Source organism: Urocampus carinirostris, chromosome 9, assembly GCF_059441175.1.
Source record: "Urocampus carinirostris isolate Australia breed hairy pipefish chromosome 9, RoL_Ucar_1.0, whole genome shotgun sequence".
Lineage (NCBI taxonomy): Eukaryota > Metazoa > Chordata > Actinopteri > Syngnathiformes > Syngnathidae > Urocampus > Urocampus carinirostris.
This window is the reverse complement of record NC_142357.1, coordinates 9952420-9978469: the sequence shown is the minus strand read 5'-3', so window position 1 is coordinate 9978469 and position 26050 is coordinate 9952420. Positions and strand designations below refer to the sequence as shown.

The 26050-nt window shown below is 38.7% G+C and overlaps 1 protein-coding gene and 3 non-coding genes across 6 annotated transcripts in view; all 4 read right to left on the bottom strand.

Moving 5' to 3' along the window:
* The window catches only part of il1rapl2 (interleukin 1 receptor accessory protein-like 2), a 470254-nt gene that overhangs the window by 76549 nt on the left and 367655 nt on the right, over window positions 1–26050 (bottom strand). The window lies entirely within an intron of this gene.
* Window positions 17477–17549, bottom strand: trnan-auu (transfer RNA asparagine (anticodon AUU)). The gene has a single exon. It is a non-coding gene; the product is annotated as a tRNA-Asn (tRNA).
* On the bottom strand, window positions 19318–19390 carry trnak-uuu (transfer RNA lysine (anticodon UUU)). The gene has a single exon. It is a non-coding gene; the product is annotated as a tRNA-Lys (tRNA).
* On the bottom strand, window positions 19935–20007 carry trnak-uuu (transfer RNA lysine (anticodon UUU)). The gene has a single exon. It is a non-coding gene; the product is annotated as a tRNA-Lys (tRNA).

The window sequence follows — 26050 nt, the reverse complement described above, 5'->3', positions numbered from 1 at the left end:
GAAGGGTAAAGAAATAAGAGAAAGAGGGAGGGAAAAGGAGAGAGGGCGGGACAAAGAAAGAAAAAGAGAGAGAGGGAGAGAGCGTGAGAAACAAAAGAGATAAAAAGTCGTGAGAGAGGGGGAAAAGAAAGGGAGAGGAAGTAAGAAATCAAAAGAAAAATAGAAAGACAGAAGGAGAGAAAAGAGAAAAGAAAGCATGAAGGGTAGGAAGAGAGAAAGAGAAAAGAGAGAAAAGGAACAAAGAAAGTTAGAGCAAAATAAGTTAAAAAGAAACGGAGAGAGAAACAGACAAAGAGCAACAAAGGAAGAGAAAAAGAGAAACACAGAGAGTGAAAGAGACAGAGTGGGAGAAAAGGAGTGAAAAAGAAAGACAGAGAGAGAGAGAGAGAGAGAGAGAGAGAGAGAAATAAATACAGTGTCTTTGTGAGAGGCACCTGTCTTTGGCAACATCAAGTGGACCTATTTCAACCTGCAGCTCGTTTTTCTCCTGCGCTTCTCTGAGTGTGGTCTCGCGGGCCGGATTCAATCCCCTAGCGGGCCTGATCTGGCCCACGGGCCGCCTGTTTGACACCTGTGTTCTAAGGCAATATTTATTCATATAACTGATGCAAAAATGTTGTTGATGATGATTTGGTTTACATGCAACCAGTGGTGTGTAGTTAGCGAAGGCAGTTAAGGCGGTGCCTCACCTGTCACTATAGAAACATCAAATAAAATAAATAAATAAATGGTGATCAGTGTTGAAGTGCTTTCTCATTCAACAACACAATGTTTTGATTTTCTCTCTCAAAATTTTTAAATGTCCCATTTTAATTATGAATATTATGAATGCAATTAGTAAGAAATTACTGTGCTGAGCATCTGCAGATGCAAATTGAGACAAAAAATTATTTTGCCTCACAGTAGAGGGCGATAGTGAGACCAAGCATTCAGATTTGGTGCACACCTCAGTCCCAAACAATATATTTATTGAAAGTATTCCAAAGCTAACAGCATGTCAAGCCACCCAGTGTGCTTATGTCAATCCGGGGACTTTTTTTCATATTGGAGGATTACTTATCTATTGATGCTTTATTTTATTTTTTTCAAAAGGAGTAGCACATAGACTTTATTTATAAGTTAATGTAGGGAATTATTTTGCCACCATGCTACAGTGTATGTATTGCTTTCTTGCTTAGCCAATTAACTGATGTATATGATCAAGGTTCACTTATTTGTAAATCTGATTCTGCTTCACCAGACATGAACCTTGCTGCACGTCACTGCATCCAACGTTATGCAAATTAGTTCCTGGAACACAATGCACAATTTGAAATGTCAGAAAAACATTTTTACAAAGAAATATTGGAGACTGGTGGCTACTCCTGATTAAGAATTACAAAATATGGTCCACATGTTGCTTCATGTTTGTTCCAAACACCAATACCTATAGTAATACCAATACCAATGTTTTTTTCACTACTATTGAATATGAAACACATCTAGCGGCAGACTTTACCCCTAACATAAATATATGACTCATGCTTAAAGGTGCATCGTTTGCGGTGTCTGTAAAAAGTTGAAAGTCTAATATTTTTCTGTAAAATATGAGTTAACATTGTACAACTAAGTTCAAAGAGCCGTTATATTTTTTTACCACTGTGCTTATCTGCTTTTATCTTACATTAGCACTGCTGGTCTAGGACTCACAACACATTAGGAAGCAGAAAAGGGAGAGGAGGGTTGAAGGCAGGGTTGGGTAGGGTTACTTTAACTTGATTACTTTCAATTACTTTTGGATTACTTATTGCTAATAAAAGACAAAAGAAACTAAATATGAATAAAATTATGACTCACAACACGTGGTAAGCTTTCTCTCCTGGCTTTGATCACAAACAGCTTGCCAACATCATTTTTGCCGTTCCATGTATTCCGTTACTCCCCAAGCCTGCACTAAATTTAATTTTGTGCAGGCTTATTCATCTTTAGTTTCTTTTGTCTTTTATTAGCATATTTGGTATTGGAGTAATCCAAAAGTAATTGAAAGTAATTAAGTTAAAGTAACCTTACCCAACCCTGGTCGGAGGGTAATTTCATACTCGTTTCCGTTTGTTAGTGTTGCCTGAAAATGGTAAAAGTATAAAGGGCCTTTTTCAAATACAGTCCAATTGCCAACCCAAGCCCCCAAAAAAATGTGAAAAGAAGAGTTTATTAGTACTTGAAGAATGGGCTGACTCAGGCTGCGATCATTAATTTAAGCCAGGAGATGGTGGTATAGAGTAGCTAAATTTCACGTTGCGGACACCATTTTTAACACTACCAATAAAAAGTGTACCTTTTCAACTTAAAATATCATGATTTATTCTTTAATCAGAATGTGAAGGAATAAATAAACAAAATAAAAAGTAAAGATTACTTTTCACTCAGCTTAGCAGCTACCTGCACACACGAGATACAATCAAAATATAATGATCTAATTGTTACTTTAATAACTCGTGTAATCAACTTCCTGATTATGTGTTTTGACCAACCCAGTTAATTATCAAATCCAGGTTGGAACTATCTCAAAGGAGTTCTACTTCATATGGACTCTGCTTGTCAAATCAAGGGTGACCTTTTCAATGCAGGCTGCGCCAAACAGTCCAGCACATAAGGTCAGACAGCAATAATCACGAGTCTGCTTTCACAGCTTCAACAGCAGTCATGTTATATAGAAAAAAACGGTCTTTTTTTAAATTCTCGAACTACACACCATTGGAGGGGTGTGTGTATAAAAATATACGAGTTTCCAAGATCAGAAAGAGACTTTTCATGACAGCAGATAATACAAAATCAATACATTCTGGCATTCTATTTCCCTATTTGACTCTCAGTTGGATGTGTTGGTGTCCTGACCAGAACGGAAGCAGGACCCAATTGCGTAACGTTGACCACAAGTTTTTTTGATAGAAAGAGGAAGGGCAGCGCCCGCGATCTGGTGCTCGTTGGACGCGGGAAGCAAGTCGCTCACAAAGTCGGATCTTGATCCGAATACGGAAGGGGATCTTCCATAGCGGGAGAAGGTGGTGACAGGGACGGAAAAAACATGTCGATAGCCGGGACATGAGAGCAAAAACGTGGTCAGGAATGAAAGCGGGTCGTTAGCCGGGACGGGAGAGCAGACGTGGTCAGAATAAAAACAGGTCGTAGCCGGAGACAGACGGGGAGATCAGGAAAGGACAGGTGGAAAAACGGGTTCAAAAACGGGATTGCCTTGTAACAACACAGGTTCGCTGACAGGCTGACAACCGGAAAGGGACAGGGAATCAATCACGTAGCCCGCAGTGGCTGGCGCCAAATGGGCGGGCACAGGTGATGCTAGTTTCTAAATGGGTGAGTCATGATCAAAGCGGCGAAGCCTCGAGCGGCAGCCTTCCCAGCAGCTCCCTGTTATCTCGCACTTTTTGTTATTTATTGTTTTTATTGTCTTCTTCTATCTTCGGTGTTTTTCGTCCCGTTTGAGAACTACACTTTGGATCAATTTCTATCCTATCAGTATGGGTTTTTAACGCAGAAAAATGCGTTCATTCGAGGAATCAACTCCTTGCCCTGAAGAATTCTCGTGCCGGTGTGATGAGGGGGCCTATCGTGGATGGAGAGCCAGAGCTAGCTAAGCAGCTAACAGCGTTATAGGTCTTCGGTACCGTCCGTAATCAACTGACGAACTGGCTGTGCTGGTGAAAAACATCAAAGCGCACAGGGAGTGCAGTTGCTGTGTATAACGGAAACGTGGCTCATGTTTAGCATCCCGGGCGCTAACGTGGAGCGACCCGGACCGGAGCCTTCCGGAGCTACCCGGCTTCAGCGCTGTTAGAAAGAGACACGAAAGCCTGAGGGAAGCGGGGAGGAGGTGGACTCGCTAACACGAGGTGGTGTATCCCTGGGCACAAAGATTTCCATTTGCCGCAGGGACATCGAACTTTTGGACTAGCGTGTGACGACGTCACTCCGCTTTGGCTAAACTACAACAAGCACCCATGTTAATCTGTTAATAAACAACAAGGGAGACTGCTGGAAGTGTGAATTTCCCTACGGGGATGAAGGGATGAATAAAGTATCCATCTATCTATCCGTCCGTCCGTCTGTCCGTCCGTCCGTCCGTCCGTCCGTCCGTCCCTCCTTCCATCCATGCATCCATCGGGTCTGAAAAGTTTGGGTTTATGTACCCGTGGCTCAGGTCGGGCTGATTTTTTTTTAGGCCCAACCTTATCTCTACTGTATAGTGATGTAGAATGTAGCTTTAGAGTAGTGGTGGACGAACTACGGCGTGCAGGCAACATATCTATCTATCTATCTATCTATCTATCTATCTATCTATCTATCTATCTATCTATCTATCTATCTATCTATCTATCTATCTATCTATCTATCTATCTATCTATCTATCTATCTATCTATCTGTCTATCTATCTATCCAGACACCCACCAACCCTCACAGTTGAGTTTCTTATTTGTCAACTGGTCTCTGGACAGATCCCTTAATGAGTATCCTTAGGCCAGCTTCCCACTATGTTTGATATTCATACTTTATGGCAGCGTTCTTAACCTTTTTTTCAGCTAAGGCAAAGTCTTTTTAGTGAATATTCTCAAGGCACACTGCCTGATGTAAAAAACAATTAATTCCTCATCCCAGTGTTGTTACTTAACCTCTAAATTGCAAAAACACCTGAGTATCCATAACTTGTATCCTCGCTCGTGCTCTTTAGATTTATTTTTCAGTTGCAAGACACAATAGGGCGGCATCTAGTAGTCAAATTATGCACACTGTCCCTTTAAGCTATTTCGTCAAACAAAACAAATATTCAAATGAATGTCCCTGAACTTCCTCATGAGCAGGTAAATATATTAAAAGAAGAAAATAGTAATCTGCTGCCACCTACTGATATGTGTGAAATTTATAGTCACATAGCTGATCAATGGAAAAAGCAAGGATACTGAACAATGGCATCCTTTTTTTGCAAAGAGTAAATTTGGTAATTTCGGGCAGCACACTACAAAAGGTCTTATGGCACACTAGTGTGCCCTAGGATACTGATTGAACAACACTGCGCTAATGAAGCCCCACTCTTATTTAACCTTTTTAAAAAACCATTACCGAGCTGCTTTGACATATTTGTTATCTGCACATATACAAAAAATATCTGATAGATGAGTCATTCAGAATAGCTAAAAAATCATAAATAAACAAGCGGCTGAATCACTGGCACAGATTATGCAAATCAGTTTTAAAAGGTGATGTTTTTATGAGGATCTGGTGTTTTGTGGGTAAGAAATTAGCATAGTTGTGATGCAACAGACACTCTTTAGGGACATCCGGAGGGACCTGAGGCGGCATGAAATTGTATAAAGCAAATGTGCATTTGAGCGTTTAACGTGAGCGTGGCGCAATTGCTGACCTGAGAGTACGAACGTGTGCCTACTTATTAAATAAGTATGGTTTTGTGACAGTATCCATCCATCCATTAGCTGCGCCGCTTATCCTCAGTAGGGTCGCGGGGCTGCTGGAGCCCATCCCAGCTATCTCCGGGCAGTGGGTAGGGGACACTCTGAACTTGTGGCCAGCCAGTCGGTTTTGTGACAGTATTTAAAACTAAATATTACAAACAAATCACATATAAGAGTGGTGTTATTATACAGCAATTTGAATTGCTGTTTGCCGCCTGTGCATTGCTTTACTTATAATTTCTTATTTGACTTTTGCCTAACTTTATTGAGTGATTTTTTTTTTTACGAGCAACTTAAAACTAAGCGCTCTAACGTTATTCTATCTATTTATACAAACTCGGGTCATTTCATATAGATATACTGTTTTATTAAAAAAATAATTTCTAAAAATACAAATATTTTTTTACGTTTTAAAAAAAAAAATCTAAATACACAAGAATTAATTTCAGAATGTGAGATCAATAAATGCCCATCAATTATTTACATTGTCCAAATGTTGCCAAATGACATATCCGTGTATAACTCCCCCAAGGATTATAATGACACACCACCACATACTGAAACAGAAGAATATAACGATTAGTCTGCTAGTCACTGTAAAACAGTGCGATATTCAATGATGAGTAATACACATAAGAATTGTTGTCACAAAATCGAAAACGATCCTGTGGCACACCAGACAACGTCTGACAGCAGAGTTTGGGAAACGCTAATGTGATTATTTTTGCCGGCCATCCACTTCAACCAGGGGCCAGACCGCTAGGGGACCAAATGAGACCTTTATGTTTTCTTTTGTTTTTCGCTCACAGTTCGTGGATCAAAGGCCTGTGATGCAAATCTAAGGTGGAGATAGGAGGTAATAGAGCAGATTATAGGAAAGAGGAATATGAGTGGATGGTGTAATTGAGTATGGTATAATTAAGTGTTTAATATCTAGATGTAGGGCCAGACGTCTGTTTATAATCAAGTGTGGGAATTGTTTTAAGGTAGATATTACAGTTCTAGAGTATTAGCTTGCTACGTGGACTTAAATACACAGATACAGATACTCTCTACACCCCCTGCTGGTCAGCTTCAAATGATAAAGTCCCGGTTCTTTTTTGGAAAATGACATAAAGTATGTCATAAAATGGAATTGACTTAATTGTCATTGATATCACCCTTGTAAAACATTGTATGAAATGAAATCAGACATGCCACTCCAGTGTAAAACATTTAATATCAACTTTCAAGAATAAAAACATAAAAGACAATAGGGATTAATGGGCAAAAAATAATTTTACTGTAATTCTTAGAAAACTGGCCTAAGTTTTAAGAATAATACAGTGAAAAGAAAATGTGCATTGTAACAATAGAAGTCAAATATTATGAAAATCCGCAAAGTAGTGAATCAGCGATAACCGCAGCGCGAAGCAGCAAGGTGTCTCTGGATTTCCTTCTAAACACAAAATACATACGACACAATTAATATGTAACAAATACATGACAATATGTATTCATTATATAGCTACCAAAATGTAAATGTTGTCATACTTGGTATAGCTGTGAACCACGAAGCCGCCAATTGAATTGTGTTTTACTTCAATTCCTTCCACAAAGAAAATTTCAATTGATATGTCAAAATTGTCTAATGACCCGTAAAAAGTCAGGGCCACATTGCAACATGATAGAAAAGTTTGGTGCCCGAACCATAAAATGGATCATCTCATTTAGAATCAAATTTGACCGGTCTGAAACACGCTTGAAGGTAATAAAGGCAATTCCAGCCAGCTGCTGATGATTCTCCCTGGATAAATTGATCTTGAGAGTCTAACAATGACGAATCCATTTGCCCGTGACCCCCGTGATCCCTGTCTGAGCTACGGGCTGAAATGTTCCATGGGCGGGAGATTAGATCAAGATGAAAGCAAATAAATAAAAGGGGGGAATCTCCGTGAAATTTCTGACATGGAAATAAGATCAATGTCGTCAGGTGAAATGAATGTATTTAGTTTGAAAAAGCTCACGTATTCAAACCGCGGTCAGCGTGGCTTTCATTCAATAGCGTTGTGGCATGTGCACTCAAACTCGTCTTCATTTTAAACACATGATGATAAACCTATTGAGTTTAGAACAAAATGATTCATTGAATTTGATGCCTTTGGACATTTTTCCCCATGTAAGTGCTACAGTTTGAATAATTACCCAGCATGCATTACAGCTTGTTTATTAGTTTCTGTCGTCACAACTTCTGTATGATGCTCTTAAATCGTTCTATCAGGCGGACAAAAACAGTACAGATTTTTCTTCGGATTTTGTGTGACTCATTATCTTATAAAAATGTCTTCTTAAAGGGAGACTGTGTAATATTTGTATCCTAGATTTTGCTGTATAGTGCCATGCAACCGTAAACGTGTGCTACAAAGCACAAGGAAGAATACAATTACCTACCTACCTACCTACCTACCTACCTACCTACCTACCTAGCCACCCACCTACTTACATACCTACCTACCTACCCACCTGCCTGCCCGCCTGCCTGAAGCCCCTAAAGACATACATGCATCACTCATGCATTGCCTTAAACATAGGGTCCATTCTCTGGTTGATAAACGATAGCGAACACAGCTCCAGTGGGTGACCTGGAGTGGCACCTGGCTTATGCGACATCCAGTGGTCTTATCTAAAATGGCAGGTAATTGTTTGACGCAATGTGGCTCATTTTTCTTTCGTGCTTCTTTGAGCAATGTCTAGCGGGCCAGAATAAACTGTTGGCAGGCCTAATCTGGCCCGCGGGTCGTATGTTTGACACCGACATTGGCAACCATATAATGAAGAACGATGCTGAATCTGAGTCAGATCAATAGGCTTCTTCTGCTACTGGTGACCATGGATACCAGTTCTGTCTGTCTCAATAATAAATAGGCTCAGAAATTATGTCTTCCCAAGGCCATCACCACCCTAAACGAGCGCACAAAATAGCAAAAACACATCTTGCGACTTACCTATATTTTAGGCTTTTTTGTTGCTACTAAAGTTTATTGCTTCTTCTCATTGTGCAATTTTTGCGATGTGCTCTTCATTTTCTTTCATTAAGAGTGCACAAATATTATAACTTAGGCCAGTCTCCAAGCCAGGGGTCTTCAACCTTCTTCAAGCCTAGAGCTACTTTTTGTTACAAATTGGCGCAAAGGGCACCCAGTTTGATATATAGTTCTAAAATCACAACCTTTCATGTTATTACTGTGTTGTTACTGTTATTAACAGGTAAATTATAGTCAACAACTAAAAACATGATTTTTATTGAAAATCATAATAACCCAGCACTGGTGAGCTATTTTCAGAACAGGTCCTCAAACACCCCAAAGGACCCACCATATTACCATCACCATATTAGAAAACCCTTGCTCTAAGCACTATCATGTAAATATTTTCATCCTTTTTTTCACACCTTTAGTGTCTTATTACATGTTTACCCTTGAGTGCCATGTCCAATCTCGTTGCATACAATGTGTCACAATATTGATATCAATGAAAACAATCCAATTCATGTGGGAGAGCAACTCTCTCGGCCCAAAAAAGGCCTGTAGATAGACGGGCACCGCCAGCATGTGCTTTCCCAAGAAACACCACAGAAAGTGTATCCCCGACAGCCCTGGTGGTTAAAGGATACTCTAACTGTGAATTTCAAAACTATAGGATTTTCTTTCTTGTTTGCAAACGAATACGCAGTAAATAAAAACTGAATATACTGTAAATATTAATCCAAAAAATGTTTGGTCTACAATTGTTTTCTTTCTGGGCGTTTCACCATCACTCAAAAAAAAAGTGGAATAAAAATAAAAATGACCTCTTTTGCCAATCGGGTGAGAGAAAAGGACAAGAGAAATACTTTCATATTCATTTTGGTGATTAGAATTTCTGCCTGGAAATGGATGGATATCCAATTTCGAAAGCCCAAATGATCACACATCCCAAAGGATGACATGTGTAGAGCGGTCAAAATGGTATGTAGGTGTTCCCGTTTAGGGGTACCAGTATGACCTCACTAGGATATTTGTGTAAGACTTTATCAGAATCTCAACAAGGCTCAGTGGTTATCGCCGTTTTTCTTCCTTCCCCAAGCATCTCTGTTGTTCTCTTTGTGTGTAAATGAAAACAGTATATGTCGGGGATACTGACAGGGCGTTGACTAATGACGCGATGAACGAGCTCATTATTAAAGGTCTTATCAACTCTGGCCAGATGCAGTAAGGCACTTTTACACACGTGTGCCCAATGTCACATACAAATCAGTCATTGTATCATCTAAGAGGTCAGACATGTTGTTTTTGATAAAGTTGCACAAGGACAACTATAGGTCATAGTGAAGATTGTTACCTGAATTGCAAAACACTTCCACAAACACATGCACATACGTGTAAGGTTCAGGCAGAAAACAATGCAAAGGGCAGATTTATGGGCATTGGGAATACTTTACTTCAATTTAAATACTTATAGTCCAGTATGACTTATGTATGAAAACTATACGTGTATAACAAAAAAAATATTTTTTTTAGGGTGGTACACCTTATAATCCAGTGCAGAAAATACGTTTTAGTATCATTTTCAACATTTTTATGTCACTTCCATTAAATCTTCTGTTACTATGTTAGTTTTGGCTTTTGTTTCGGGTTTGGACACTTTGTTTTAAGACCTGGCTTGTTTTTTGTTCCAGGCTTTTGTTAATAGAACCCCTGCCTCCATTTCGGCTTCTCTGCATTTGGATCTACCTCTGCAAATCGTGACGAGTGCTAGTATTATTAATTAGTATCACTGACTATTTAACAATTGGGTACTTATACTGGTATTGTCTTACTAGGTGGTTAGAAAGGTAACTTGTTGACACTCCCAACATGGCAAAAATGTTCCCAACCGTTCACTGGGATTGTGTGAAAGACAGCTGTGCGAGGAGCAAGATCTCAGAGATAATCGCAGATCCAAGAAAGATAATTAAACCAATCTCCATGGATGCGTGAGTCGCCTCAAGCCTCTGCACTGGAAATATTGCAGTCCCATCCTTGCCGTCAATGGGAGCCGGCAGCAGTTAGGTGAGACTGATTAAAACAACTAATTAGAGCCTCAATTTTTTTCCCCCCGATTGTCCTCCACACCGAAAAAATATCCCATGCTGAGGTTTTCCAGACTTAGCGTGGGCTCATGAATGTGCTTCTTGAGTGTTTCCCCTTTCCAAACTTGAGTGATGGATACATTTTCCATCTGTCCATCAATCTTTTCCACTATCTGGCCTTCCAGCTGTCAATGTTAACGAAGTGTCAAAGAGGAAAGAAGTGACCCAGTGTGCTGCGGCTTAAAGATAGAGACTGCAACTCATTTTTTTTTCTTTTAAAATGGCAGATAAGTGAAACATGCAAGGCTGATTGCATGCATCTAAGCATTTGTGTAGGAAATATTTAGAAAGTTGTGGAACATATTTCAGAAACATACATAACAAAAGGTTATATTTCTATGCATTCATTAATACATAGACTACGGTTCGAAAGTATGGGGTCACTTATACATTTCCATTATTTGACAAGAGCAAAGTTTTAAAGGATACCTTTTTTCAAATAAAAGTCATTATTTCTAACCTTTTAAATGTCTCTATTAGAATTTGTATTTATTTTGCAACTCTTTTAATTAAAGTGTGACATTTCATGCGAAACACTGTTGTCAGGGTGACCCAAACTTTTGAACAGTTGTGCAGATAATCCAAAGGTAATTTAAAAAGCATAAAATAAAATACAATAAATATAAAAACAATTCTCTTTATCCTTGAATATAAATAATCGATTTTGCAAAAAAAGTAATCATGTAGTTTAGCAATGATAATGGTGAAACAATTATATTCGTATATGTATAAAGTAGTTGTTTAAATACGATGCATTATATGAAGAATATATCAAAAATACAATAAACATATTTTTTCTCTGGTAGAATACCTTTCTCATTTTAAGTGTTTTTAATTTTACTCCCTAAAAATAGTTACACCACAGTACAAACAGTGTGAAACTACAGGCATTGTTATTCAAAAGCAGAAAACCTAAATACAGACCTTTTTTTTTTTTTTGTAAAATACGGGGACATTTTGTTGCTGATTTTAAGAATCTTTTTAAAAAAAATTCTAGAAAAAAAAAAGATAAATATGTAGTAAAACTTGAAAACACCCAAAATCAATAACTTTTATTACATCCTGAGCCACGGTAAACCCAAAACTCAATACATTTTTTATTTTACGCAACGTATTACTTTAAAAGTGCTGTCCGGAATTACACAAATTTCTATTTGCTGATGCCATCATCTGGCTTAGCAACCTGTCAAGCTCCTTTTGTGGCAAATGCAAGTATGTGTATATTTGTAGATCCGCTCAAATATACAATTTCTTTTTCATCTTTTTTGGGGTTTGGGTTGGCGTTTGGACTGTATTCGAAGCAGGCCCCTTACTTTCACCATTTTAATGCTACACCAACAAAATCATGCAGGTGCGAGCATGAATTCTTTTGACGCCCACCCTCACCTCTAATCCACCCATTCATGCTTCCTAGCATGTTGTGCGTCCCAAACGACGTTGCTAAAAGTAAGATAAGAGCAGTTAGGCGCAATAAACAAAAATAAAGAGGATATTTGAACTCAGTCAGGCATTGTGAACACACATTTAATAAACACTTTACTTTGAACTTTTTAAGGACACCTCAAATAACTCTCCCCTCCTTTAAAGGGACAGTGTTTAATGTTCAGTGCCAACCTAGTGGTACAAAAAACCCTTCGTTTGTCAAAAAAACATTAATATAATTACTAGGCATAAATACATGAACTGTCTTACCAATGTAATTTTTTATAAAACTCATAGGTTAAGAAATTTACATTTCTTTTACACAGTGTAATCCACACTTCATGTCTGCAATAGTTGTTTGGCATTCAGCCACCACGCTATGTGGCACTGCTCCTTACGCTTACCCTAGAAATGAAATTAATGCAGGAAATACATTTCTGAAGATATTTAAATCAAAAAGTGTGAATCGGCTCAAAAAAGGTCGTGAACAGTTGAATTAGATCACATTTGAAACCTTCCGACCCCTTCGGATGTGACAATATAGTATATTTTGCAGGACTTCTCATGCCAATTCCATTTAAAGACTATCTCCACGACAATTGCAGGTTCCAGATACTTAAGGCTCATTTTCTCAGATGATCTTGACTCTGAACTATTGAGCTGTACTCGATGAAGTGATATGTTCCACAGATATAGAAGCTCAGCTCTACTCAACATGGCCTCCTAATTTTGGTACCCCAATCTCATACGAGCAGGGAAACAAAGTAGCCTGAATTCTTTTCAGGGATGACATTTCTGAGGGCAACAACAAATCACTGCCCCAGATAAACCTACACTAATGATAATGACCACTACGACTGAGGAACAACAAAAGGCTGAAAAAAAAAATACAGATCAATGCGCGGTCTTTTGAATGGGTTCTAACATTTCTTGCATTGATCTCGGATAAAAACAGGCAAAAGCAGCTTGATTGGTCTACAAGGTTTGGAAGGGCGTTCTGTGAGATTGATGAAATGACGAGAGTGTTTCGTTTCTGTGCAACCTTGGTTCCAATGCTGTGGATTTGGATTGGGCTCTTCCCAGCTTCTCATATGCATAAAAAAGGTTGAGTAAATTCTTAACTTTGTGATTCAATATGTTTTTTTTACTCAGCTTCATTTGCTCGAGTCAAGTTGAGTTCAAAGGGTTATACAGTAATCCCTTGGTTTGCCTTCCAAAAATGTCCCGCAATAATCAAATCCCACGAAATAGAAACCTTAATTCATTTTTCAAATATTATTTCATTCATGGACAAACATAGAGGCAATCTATCTTAATAAGGACACAACACAGGTACGTACTGCATATCTTATAGTTAGGGCAGACAAGTGGGAGCTTGATGCTGGAGGCATCTGGCTCAAGCTCCTATGCCTTGTCTTTTAATGCACTGATCAGGACACTGAGCAATAGGTGATCCTGCTGCCTGTTGTTTTGATTTTGTTTACATCGGGTTGAAGATAAAGTTTCATGTATTCTCTTTGCTTTTGGAAACCTTCCTGCAGTTGTGTTTTCTATTGGCTACATCATTGGACCAATAATATAATATCTAATCATTAAAAATAAATGTCAAATGTATTCTTAACACTTCAAAACTATCCACTCCACTTCAGATTATATTTTCTTACCATAATGTGGACGTTATTGGAAAGAAAAATGTGACATAAAAAGTATTTTACCTTCTTTCATCATGAGGAGTCCGACTTTGTCGGAAATGGAAAGCATCTTTCTCTATATCTTGGTGCTTTTGTGGGTCTAGAGCATTTTGTTGGCATGGCTTTTAGAGAAAATAGAAATTAACCAAAAATGTGTGTAATGTACATTATGTAGGTTTACCAAGCTTATTTACGTATGTGTATAACTTAAAACTCTACGTTATTGTCACACAGGCAGACATAAGCAGAAACGGGGCTGGGTGACTGTTTATCTAATCAGAATGCAGAACACAATGGGTGGTGAACATCCGCGAAGTAGCGAAACCACAATACAGTGAGTGAACGAAAGCTTTTGCAGCTTCTTCTACTGCGGTAGGAATTCTTTTGATGGGCAGAATCAGGGAAAGACAAGGAGGACTTGTTCAACAACTACAAAACTCAATTTGTTTTCTTCTTATCTAGCATCAACCGGTACCCCGAGGAATAACATTCTGTTGCAGGGATATCCAGATGCTCAGATTTAAATGACTTGAGTGATATGCAAATGCTATTTGTATCAAACCCGCTTGTCCTGCTTCCAAGCTGCCAGTTTCCTCCATTTTTTGGGGGGGTTGAAACGATGGAATTAGAAGGATGACGAGACAGTGGCATGGCGAGCATTCCCGATTCCCAACAGGCTCCCGCTGGAATCTTTTCACAATAGATCAAATCCAAACTTAGTCTCACCTTCAGGCCTCAGTCCCACTGCTGCTCTCAATTCGAAAATGACACAATATGAGATTTGGGATTTTGTATGTACTCTCCCTGAGGTGATGAAGTTCATGAGGAGAGCAGAAATAGCTTCTTAAAATACTTAGATATAACATTTGGAGAATATTGTTGACCTGTAATAAAACATAAAGGTGTTCTGGAATGTTTTGATTAAGTTCAAGCAATGTAATTATTTTGTACTAAATGGACATTGTGTATTAGTTAGCGCCCCAACTTAGTATTAAAAAAAAATAAAAATTATATGTATTGAATATAAATATTTGAAGGAGCAAAAATACATGAACTTTCACACAAACGTTAATTGTTTCAAAAATATTTGTAGGTAAAGACATGTGTATTTATTTTACATGACATGAGACACACCTAAAGGGACCTGACATAAATGTCTGCCATATCGCTCCTATGGGTAACCGAAAAACTAAAACCTTGCGAAAGGCTTTGTAAAAATATAAGAATAAAATTGGTGTGGTTTCATCACTTTGAGTCTACGACGTTCGTATTCTTCCTTATGCTTTGTAGCAGTTGTTTTCAGTTGCACTATACCAGGGGTGGCCAACCCGGTCCTCGTGAACCGCATGTCCTGCATGTTTTGGAGGCTTCTTTGCTCCAACACAAGTGATGCCAATTTTCAGCTGGTTAGCAAGCATTGTGAGAGCTTGACAATGATCCAGGAATACCTGTATTAGAGCAGAGAAACTCCAAACACATGCAGAACATGCGGCATTTGAGGACCGGTTTGGACACCCCTGCACTATACCATACAGCAACATCCAATGGTTAAAATATAAACTCTGCCTCTTCAACTGTGCCAGTGTTTATGGATTAGTGATTGCTGATACAGGTAACCCACCCAAAAACAAAAACCTGGTGAGGGGCTGAGCAAAAAAAGAGAAGTAAAATGATGCGTTTTGGTCATGTTCAGTCTGTGTATTACAGCCGTCTGTAACATGGTGCTCGCGGGTACCAGGCTGCCCACAAGGACAACTGAGGTGCTCCTGGAGCTGATCTGGAAATACCACACCATTGATGGGTTATTCTTATTCTATAGTAAATTGTTTTTTTATTGATAGTCACATAATAAAACCATGATAGGTTATTTTAGAAATGCATATCAAACTGGGTGCCCTTTGTGTCAGTAATATGTATTTTTCCTAGCTGTTAGCAGCACTCGTTTTTGGTTGCACTACGTAATAGGGAAAGATCAAGTGGTCAAATTTCACAGTGTCCCTTTAAACTGCACTTACTTCATTTACAAGGATATACTTAATTTCTCATACCAGCAGTTCTTGAAATGGGGTATGTGAGGCCACTTCAGGGGGAACGGAAGATTTGATTTAAAGTGATCAAAAATGTCAATTATATTTGTTTCTTGTTTTGAGCATTTTACTCATATGTATTTATAATAAATATTGAGAAAGGAAAAACATAATTTTCAAATTGAACAAAGCTATTTGCCAACTGTTTAAGACTATTTCACTTGAAAAGACGAATATTTCCCTTACAGTAACGTACTTTATTTTACCTCAACCTTTCCCCCTTTACTTTTTCAGTTTACATCAATATTTTAAAAATCAATCTTTACAAAAATGTTCATTCACTCATTTTCCCACTGCTTATCTTAACAAGGGTTGGGGGTGCTTGAGCTCTTCCAAACACAAAAATAATACAGGACTAAAAATCTTTGGATTTTAAACTACATCTAGTCTGATCTGTTGTAGACTTCATGGTTCACTAATCATTTAACCACCTGGGCTTTTGGGGCACAAATGAAGATGCAACTCTGGACTCTCCACTGTTGACGGTTCCAGGTCTATTTTTGCGTCAAGGCAAAGTTGGCACCAGTCCATTCCTTAATCTTGTCGTTCTTTTTTGTTTTTTTTCCCCTCCTGCCCTTTGGACTGGGCCCTGGAGAATAATCATAGCCAGTCCAGATCTTGTGACTTGACTATACCATTGCAGTTTTCATCTGCACACAGTTGACAACAGTTCGTCATAGGGTCAATGTGCTCCCTAATGGTGTTACACACTTTCATTTGTCCCACGGGCTATGTAGCTGATGTCTTGAAGTTTCGGGTAACATCGTATCTCCAAGGCTTTGATTTTCCATTCCACATTTGCTGTGAGAGTCCATGTTTTGCATGCATAGAGCAAGATGGAAGTAAACAGCGCTTGTGTGAGTACGATTTTACTGCTGTGTTCTTGTCCCTGCAGATGACTTCACGTCTGGAAGTTGCGGCTATGGTTTCAGCTATCCTGGCTATGATTTCTGGTTCTGACCCCTCTTTTGATATGATGTCTCGAAGATTTTTAAATTTGGTGACAGGTTCAAGCTTTTGGTGGTTCATGTTGACTGGTTGACTTCTGTTGTAGACTTAATTTAGTCCAAAAATAGATATTTTTAAATGTCTTAGGCTATCTTATCCATCTGGTTTGCTTTTGTTATATCAGCCCTCAAGGTCCCAGCAGCTTTTTTACTGTCCTAGTGTGAGGACAAAAACCTGCGGTGAAGTAGCATTAAGCCACTTTGGTCCTCACCCAGGGTTATATAGGATGTGCTTTGATGCCTTTTTTATATGGCCTTTACCATTGCACTTGGTAAATGGATCTTTAAGAAATATCTGACTTGAGTGAAGCCCAGGACCACTCGGTAATTTTCAATAACAACGTCACTGGATTAGGGACTTGAACCCTGGACCCTCAGATTAAAAGTCTGACGCTCTACCAACTGAGCTACCCAGGCATGTATAGGATGTGCTTTGTCTCCTTTTTTTGCCCTGGTGCCAAAATGTGAATTCACTGATGTTCTTTATTGGTTTATCTCAATAAAAGACTGAACTTCAGAAATTTCTGGAGCTGTTTAGCTTGGTGCTCAACCAATATCTTGATATGGCCTTTACCATTGCACTTCGTAAATGGATCTTTAAGAAGGCACTGACTTGAGTGAAGCCCAGGACCAATCTGTTGTTTTCAATAACAAGGTCACCTGAACAGGGACTTGAACCCCGGACCCTCAGATTAATAGTTTGATGCTCTACCAACTGAGCTACCCAGGTTTAGATGAGCCTGCTTTGTTGCCTTTTTGTCCTGGTGCCAAAATGTGCATTTACTGATATTCTTTATTGGTTTATCTCAATAAAAGATTGAACTTCAGTAATTTCTGGAACTCTCTAGATTGGTGCACAACCAATATCTTGATATGGCCTTTACCATTGCACTTGGTAGATTGATCTTTAAGGGGCCGGTCACACAGACATTTGCGGCTGAATCACGGCCAGAAATTTCTGCCTTTGAGGCGGACGCTATTGGACGCATTGAGATCGCCATTCAGACGAGATACAGCGGTGCTTATCACGAGGTCGGAAATTCGCGCGCGGGTGGCAGCGCGAAAAAAAATTTCGCTGCTCAATTCTTCAGAGCGCGGGTACACAGCCTTTCACGAGCGTATTGAGGCTGAACCACGGCCAGAATAATCTGGCCGTGAAGCAGATGCTGATGGGCGCTGTTGGACGTTTTGAGACCGCAATATAGACGAGATAGAGCAGTGCTTTACTCACGGTCGGAAATTTTCACGTGGTTGGCCGCGCTCAAAACTTTTGAGCTGCTCAAAAGTTTGAGCACGTGTTAAACCGCGTGCCGCACACGTGGTCAACACGAGGTAATGACGCGGAACGACGTGCTCTGGCTGCGGCCAGGGCGTGGTTACACATGGGTAGGACGGGAAATTTCAGCGGGTAATCGTTGGTGGAGCATGGTAATAGCATGTTCTGCGCCTGTATCGCGGTATTATTACGTGAAATTAGCGTGTTACGCGTGTGACGGTCAAACGCCTTTCTCCGCGTACAAACAGCGCGAATGCCGAGCACACGTCAGTTGTGCTCGAGACATCAAGGGGGTGAACATGGATCCCCGTCAGCGTAGTGACCTCGTCTTAATCCATTTTTATTTCTTGACATTTCTTTTCAAGATAATAAAATAAAAATGATGCCATAGCTTGAAATCTTGATCTTCACGGGACTGTGTCTTGTGCGGTTATGATTTCTACAGCCCGGTGCCGAGATTTGCATCCCCTCGCTACTACAACCACTTTTACCTCGTTTTATCTCACTTTTAGGGAATGTAATGGTGAACATATAACCAAAACCACTTCGTCTTGCATTTGTTGGAAATGTAATACAACTTAAACCATTCCGTCTTTGTTTTTGTTGTGAACGTAATCGAACGGTAAATCCTCCCCCCCTCGCGTGAACGCGCATTCTGCTGCGCTTCCAACGAAAGCGATCGTATTCTATATAAAACGCTTATTAAAACTACAAAGCGAGCTAATTATAACAATTGGGAGATCCTAGTCTATATAACGCGTTTATTTAAACAATAAAGTGCGATCGTATTCTACAAAATGCGTTTGTTAACGCGGATGAAAAAGTCACCAACGTCAATGCACGCTTCCCACAAAAGCGATCGCAGCAGAATGCGCGTACACGCGAGGGGGTGGGGGGGTGGGGGGGTGATTTGTTGCGTAGGAGTCGGATTTGGGCACAACACCGGCTCGGGAGCTTTTATACCCGTGGTCCACACGAGAAAATGACGCAGAAATGACGCGATGAGGAAGCGGAACAGTCGCCGGCGTGTTTTGCGGCCATACCACCGATGAACAGCAGGTTGGCCAATTTTGCGCATTTTCCATCCCGGGCAACCACGGGCAAAAAAAAAACCGCAAAATTTTAGCCGTGATTCAGCCGCAAATGTCTGTGTGACCGGCCCCTAAGAAGGATCTGACTTGAGTGAAGCCCAGGACCAATTTGTTGTTTTCAAAATCAAGCTCGCTTGAACAGGGACTTGAACCCTGGACCCTCAGATTAAAAGTCTGATGCTCTACCAACTGAGCTACCCAGGCTTATGTAGAGGTGCTGTGTCGCCTTTTATTGTCGTGGTGCCAAAAGTGTGCATTCACTGATGTTCTTTATTGGTTTATCTCAATATAAAACTGATCTTCAGTAATTTCTGGTACTCAACCAATATCTTGATATGGCCTTTACCATTTCACTTGGTATATAGATCTTTAAGAAAGATCTGACTTGAGTGAAGCCCAGGACCACTTTGTTGTTTTCAATAACAATGTCACCTAAACAGGGACTTGAACCCCGAACTCTCAGTTTAAAAGTATAACACTGTACTTTACCGACTAATCTACCCGGGCTAAGATGGGACTGCTTTGTGGCCTTTTTTATTGCCCTGGTGCCAAAATGTGCATTTACTGATGTTCTTAATTGGTTTATTTTAAAAAAAGACTGGACTTCAGTAAATTATTGTACTGTCTAGATTGGTGCACAAGCAATATCTTGATATGGCCTTTACCATCGCATTTTGTAAATTGATCTTTAAGAAGGATCTGACTTGAGTGAAGCCCAGGACCACTTTGTTGTTTTCAAAAACAATCTCGCCTGAACAGGGACTTGAACCCTGGACCCTCAGATTAAAAGTCTGATGCTCTACCAACTGAGCTACCCGGGCTAATTCAGGCACTGCTTTGTCACCTATTTTTGCCCTGGTGCCAAAATGTGCATTTACTGATGTTCTTTATTGGTTTATCTCAATAAAAAAGCTGAACTTCAGTAATTTCTGGGACTGTTTAGCTTGGTGCACAACCAACATCTTTATATGGCCTTTACCATCGCACTTGGTATATGGTCTTTAAGAAAGATCTGACTTGAGTGAAGCCCAGGACCCCTTTGTTGTTTTCAATAACAATGTCGCCTAAACAGTGACTTGAACCCTGGACCCTCTACCAACTGGGCTACCCAGGCTTGTATTGTTAAAGTCAATCATTATTATGACTATTTCGTGGCCATATTTGCACAGATAAAATACATGTATATGGTTAAATTCGACATGATGGTGGGAACAAAAACTTACGCGCCTTTTTGGCTGAGTTCCCGAAAAGAGAGAGGGAAAGTTTATTCGTGACGTCAGAGGAATCAGTACAGAGCCAGAACACGACTTCAAAATAAAAGAATGCAAGATTGACAAAAGTACAAGAGATATAATTACACTCATTGTTGAAACATTACTTTATGGGTGTGTTTGTATGAGAAACATTGTTTTTATATTTAGTAATATAAAAATAAGCTAATTACCTTGAGACCAAGAGATTTACATTGAAAACCTGACAGTATATATCAGGTCCTTCTGTGCAAATCCATGTTAGTGCATTGTTTGTGCATCTAGACTATTCAGTTTCATTGCAGTATTATTATAACTTAGAACTAGAAGAACTACACTATGTTGTAAATATTTTTGCCTATTTATCCTGAAAGTCTTTTCTCTTTTTCTCTTTAAAGTATTTATAACATTTTTACCCGGGAGTGCCATGTCTAATATGATTGCATACATTCTTTCCTCAAAGTTGATATCAATGAAAATAAACATTGTTCAATTTTAGCATCAACCAGTTTATGCTGAGTGGGTATTTTCCCATTATATCATGTTGGTTAAGAATGCCATGAACGGCTTTAGTAAACAGTAAAAACATTAAGAAGGCCAAACTTTGGTCTTTTTTCTTGTATGTGTGTCACACAAAGTTTGGTCTAACTATGCTGGCTTTGGGAGAAGGTAATTTTTGTAATGGCTCCACAGGGGTGGCACACAAACACAGTCCTTTGAGCTCCTGGCCTCCAACCAGTTTCTCTGTTGGCTTTACAGCAAGGCCAAACCTGGTTTGGACTGTAATGGAGCCAAACTCCTTCATTCACTTGCTTAAGTTGACCCAATAATGACTATTCTCTCTCACACCATTGTGTACTACTTCAGACTATATTAGCTAATTGAGGTGGTTACTCATGTGCTTATTGCTCCATATTTCATCACAGCATTTTCCTGACCTACTTATACATCAATTTGCATCACTCACAGATACTTTATAATTAAATAAATATTTTTTTAAACTAAAATAAGTAGTTTTTACTCTTGTTTTATGGATGATTGGTACATTAAAGCCAATTTATCTTTTGATAAATGCATAAATAAAAAATGCTAAGAATCTGCTGTTTGAATTAACCAAGGAAATAACATCAAATTAATAAACAATGATAAAAAAAACATAAACCCTTTGTTGATTGGAAGTAGGCAACATGCACAAGCCAGTTTGTAAAAGTGCCTTATTTTTTCCCACTCAACCGAGGCAAAGTACCCAGGGAGTGCTGTTGGCTCAACAAAATGTCTGAGCTCAAATATTTTTTCCCACCCGCAAAAACACACTCAATACCACATATATGTCTGTTGCATTTATTTAGTCTGAAGTAATTTTCATTACGCAAAATTCACATCTGATCACAGTTTATTTATAAATGAAATTTGTTTCTGTGTTGTGAGTCTGCACAGTAGTCCCTGCATTTCCAAAATCAGAATACCCATATTTTCTCGACATGCAAGATCTCCCAAAATGTAAATGTCTTAAGAATATAATTTATTAAACCCCCTCATATTTTATGTTTTTTTGGGGAGATAAGTTTGCCCGTTTTTAGTGTGACAAGATTATAGTTTAGTAGACACTCACAATACGGAGGTAACACATCAATGGCTTTTTAACTTGCAAGCAGAACAGGAGAGGACTAAATCCTCAGCTAAGAAATTTTAACCTGTTCTAAAAGCCCCTCCCTTAGTCCTTTCTTCTTATTAAATGTCATCGATTAAAAAAAAGGAGATCTGTCCTAAAGGGTGTGGAATACAAAAAAATAGCATCTTTATCGGCCGATAATGACAATGATGTTAACCCTGTATGGGAATTATATATCAAAATAATGAACAACAACGAGCAATAATAGTTAAAACTAGACAATTCCGGCGGCAATTGTAAGAGTTGTGATTGATCTGGAAGATGTTGATAGAGAACTGGTAGTGTTGAGTTGTTAGCATTATGAGTTAGCATAACATTTTTAACCCAGAGAGATGTTTGTCATTTTTTTACTTGGTTCTGTGGGGGGACTCCTTGCGGGGCCCCGGTGACTCGTATCGCTGTCAAAAGACAAGCCACAAGAGTCCCGGTTGGGCCGGAATTTTTGGTACATGAATCGCAGGCACAACTACATTGCCCTGTGCTTACAGCACTTGGCAATGTAGTCGTGCCTTGCTGAAGCAATCACAACTAATAAAAAACTGGCATCTTATGCAAACTCCTCCGCATTTGTCCAATTTAAAAAAACAAGAATAAACTTATCACCCTGGAAAAACAGTCCAACATAATTTTAAAATGAGAAAAATAATACTTAAAGTGAAATAAAATGATCTGCTATCTGATATTAAATACTTTTGCATCATAACAGCTTTTACGTTTCTTATATTGTTAGAAAATAATTGCTAAACCTATCTCACCAGAAAACGCTTCACGAAATAAGAAAAAAAAGATTTGTATTAGAGTTCTGCAAATTGTTTTTTTCAAGTATTAGCTTCATTGTAACAATATTAATTTTAAGACTTTTTACATAAAAAATACTCAAATACAAGCTAGAAGACATTCAATGAGTTTTCCTCCCCTGAAACCAGACCAAGTGAACATATGTTTTTGAGGTAAATCCATGAGAAGAAATGTTATCAGGCAAGCCAAATTGAACATATTGCAAATGAGGCCGCAAACCAGGGTGTGAGCGACCACTTGGCACCTTCACCTGGAGATCAGACAACAACAAAAAAATAGCTCACACCCAATTACAGAAGGCAAACTATTCAGATTTTCACCATTAGAACTATTGAAACACTTATAATATTTACTTTTTAATTTCATATGGACACATTTATATGGACACGTGAATAGTCCAATAACATAAACAAGGCTAAATAGATTTGGAATTGACCATGTAAACAAACTTACTTCAGTTGCCAGTTTAACATTCGGGTCAACGTCATAGCTAAAATATATACCTGTTCCTTACAGATTTTCTAAGAAACTTTTTCTGAATTTTTTGACTCTATTTGCTCATTTCCACTTCTTTTTGTTATTTCCCAACTTATAATCCAAGTTCAACATTTATTTGACGTAAACCCCAACTCTGCTCTGATAATGACGTTCCTGAGGGATTATATGATGAAGGTACGACACAGGCATGGCTAAATACTGTCACTGTTTAATGATGCAACCGGGGTGAAACATATCCCAAAATCCAATGACCCATTTAAGAATGCACTAGGCCAAACGGTCAACATTAAAAATGTGAAGCAGTACTTTGCTTTTTTGCTGTTGAGATAACGATGGGAAACAAGGTCAGGCGGTTTTATATAAATCTCCTCTTTGGAAACCGTCATTATTCAAGCTACAATATGTGTTTGACACAATAAAATGAATCATCGGCAAAGTAGAGATGAATGTATGCAGCTGAAACGCACTAAAACAAACTGCAGCAAAAGACAGTGTAACAGCAGGGTCCTGTTGAGGATCTATGATCTAAAGCGGTGGTTTTCTACTGGTCTGACTTCTAGAACCACCTATACACTCCAATTATAAGGCGAGACTCAAATCAATAAAAACAATACTTCTGAATTTTATTAATGAATGTATTTACAGTTTGAGGGCTAGTAGCCTATGCTTATTTCTATTTTTTGATACAAAATGATCAGCAAAACCCAAATTACTTCAAGTAAAAATGTTCCCTTTTAAAAGTCAGAGTTCATTAATTAGCAACTCCTAGTTTTAAAAAACACAATTCATGAGAAAAACAAACAACCATTTTTTTAATACATATAATGAGCAAAAAATACATATATGACATAAAAACACACATTTAAAATACACTTAGGTTGAGAAAATTGAGTTAATTTGACATAACATGAGATTCACCATAATTGTCGCCCATCTTGCTGCTACGGGTTCCCGAAAAAAAAGAGAAAGGCTTGTGCAAGGCTTGGCAAGAAAAAGGGAGGGAAAAAAATACAGTGACCCGTAAAGGTCAAATGTTACACAGTGTCATTTTAATGAAGTCAGTTTGGTAGTTTTTTTTTTCAATATGATAAAATCCACATCACGTTCATTCCCCACTGTATCTGTGTGTGGCCAAGCTCAACACGTGTAGACCAACTGTACTGCTTTTCTTCTGTGGTATGAAACTGCAGGTGTCAACTCGCTTTTGCAGGGCGTTACCACTGGCATCTACTGTCAGGGAATATAGTTAACACTTCATTAATTTTTCTTTTGTTTAGCATCAATTTGGCAATGGAAAGGCCTGCGGCCCACTGAAAACGCAATCTTTGACCTACCAGATTAGAAAACCTGATCTAAAGGTAGAACCAATTCGTGCTTACAATTGCTTCGTGAGTGGTACTTATGTTAGCTCAATGAAATGAATTAATTTAGAGTAAAAACTGATTTCATTTGAGCATTTCAAGCTTTAAATCTGCAAATGGATTTCAATCTCAATGTAAAATCGATGGGTACACAATTTGACAAACATTATGAAGTGATTCCATCAAACTTGGCAATCAGAACGTTGAACAAGGGATTTGACTAAATGGATACACTGATGCAAATGGTCGCAATCGCAGGAAAGAATCATGCCGTAGCTACTATGACAAAGGTCCTTTTCATTCCAGAATTGTCCTGTATATAGGACATTTTAGAAAATTGTGAAAATATGTGTTGTCCCAATCAGTCCATGTTTGCCGGCCTGCTTTTCAAGGTTTGAATTCACATACATCGAGAAAATTAGTAAAATATGCCCGATGACAGGCTAGCTCAGGGGTCGGGAACCTATGGCTCGCGAGCCATATATGGCTCTTTCTATGAGTATCTGTGGCTCAGAGACAAATTTGATTGCATGCAAAATTTTCCCATTATGTTCAAAACTCAAATAGTCTATCCTATTCGGGTACACGCAAAGCCTAACCAAAACTAAATAAAAGTTAATTACTTCGCAGTATATATAGGGCACGTTTTTCACTACAATTTACAGTCAAGGTGTCACATAAAAAAAGGGGAAAAAAAAAACTCGTTTTGGCTGTACAACGCTAAAGAATCCTTTATATAAAAGTTCACTATATAATCTGTGTTCAGTGTTCAGATACCTTATGATGAATCCACAGAACTGTAAATACGCCAAAACACCGGAAGAGAACTTAGTCATTTGATTGGGTGAGTGGGAGGGATGGGTGGAGCTATGCAAAAAGTGCAATTTAGTAAATTTGTCTCATAATATATGGTGTGGCTCTTTCCTAAAATAAAATTAATATTTTTTGCTTTTATGGCTCTTTGAGTCAAAAAGGTTCCCGACCCCTGGGCTAGCTTCTAGTAGTTCACATCGGTATCTTCTGTCGGCCAGTAATATTTTTGTCTTTCTTCTACTAACAATTCTGCCACTTCAAACATATGCTGGAGATCAAATATCAGTTCGGAGTCTGCAGCTTGTTTCAGCAGTTGAGTTTGCCTTCTATTATTTGTCTGTTCTTTCCCTACTTGCACAACAGTTTTTGTGTCATGATAAAGTGGTTGCACTAATGTAGAATTTTATCAGTGCTACCGGACCCTTTTCCATTTTGTATACGATGTTCATTTTAACTACTTTAGATATGGATG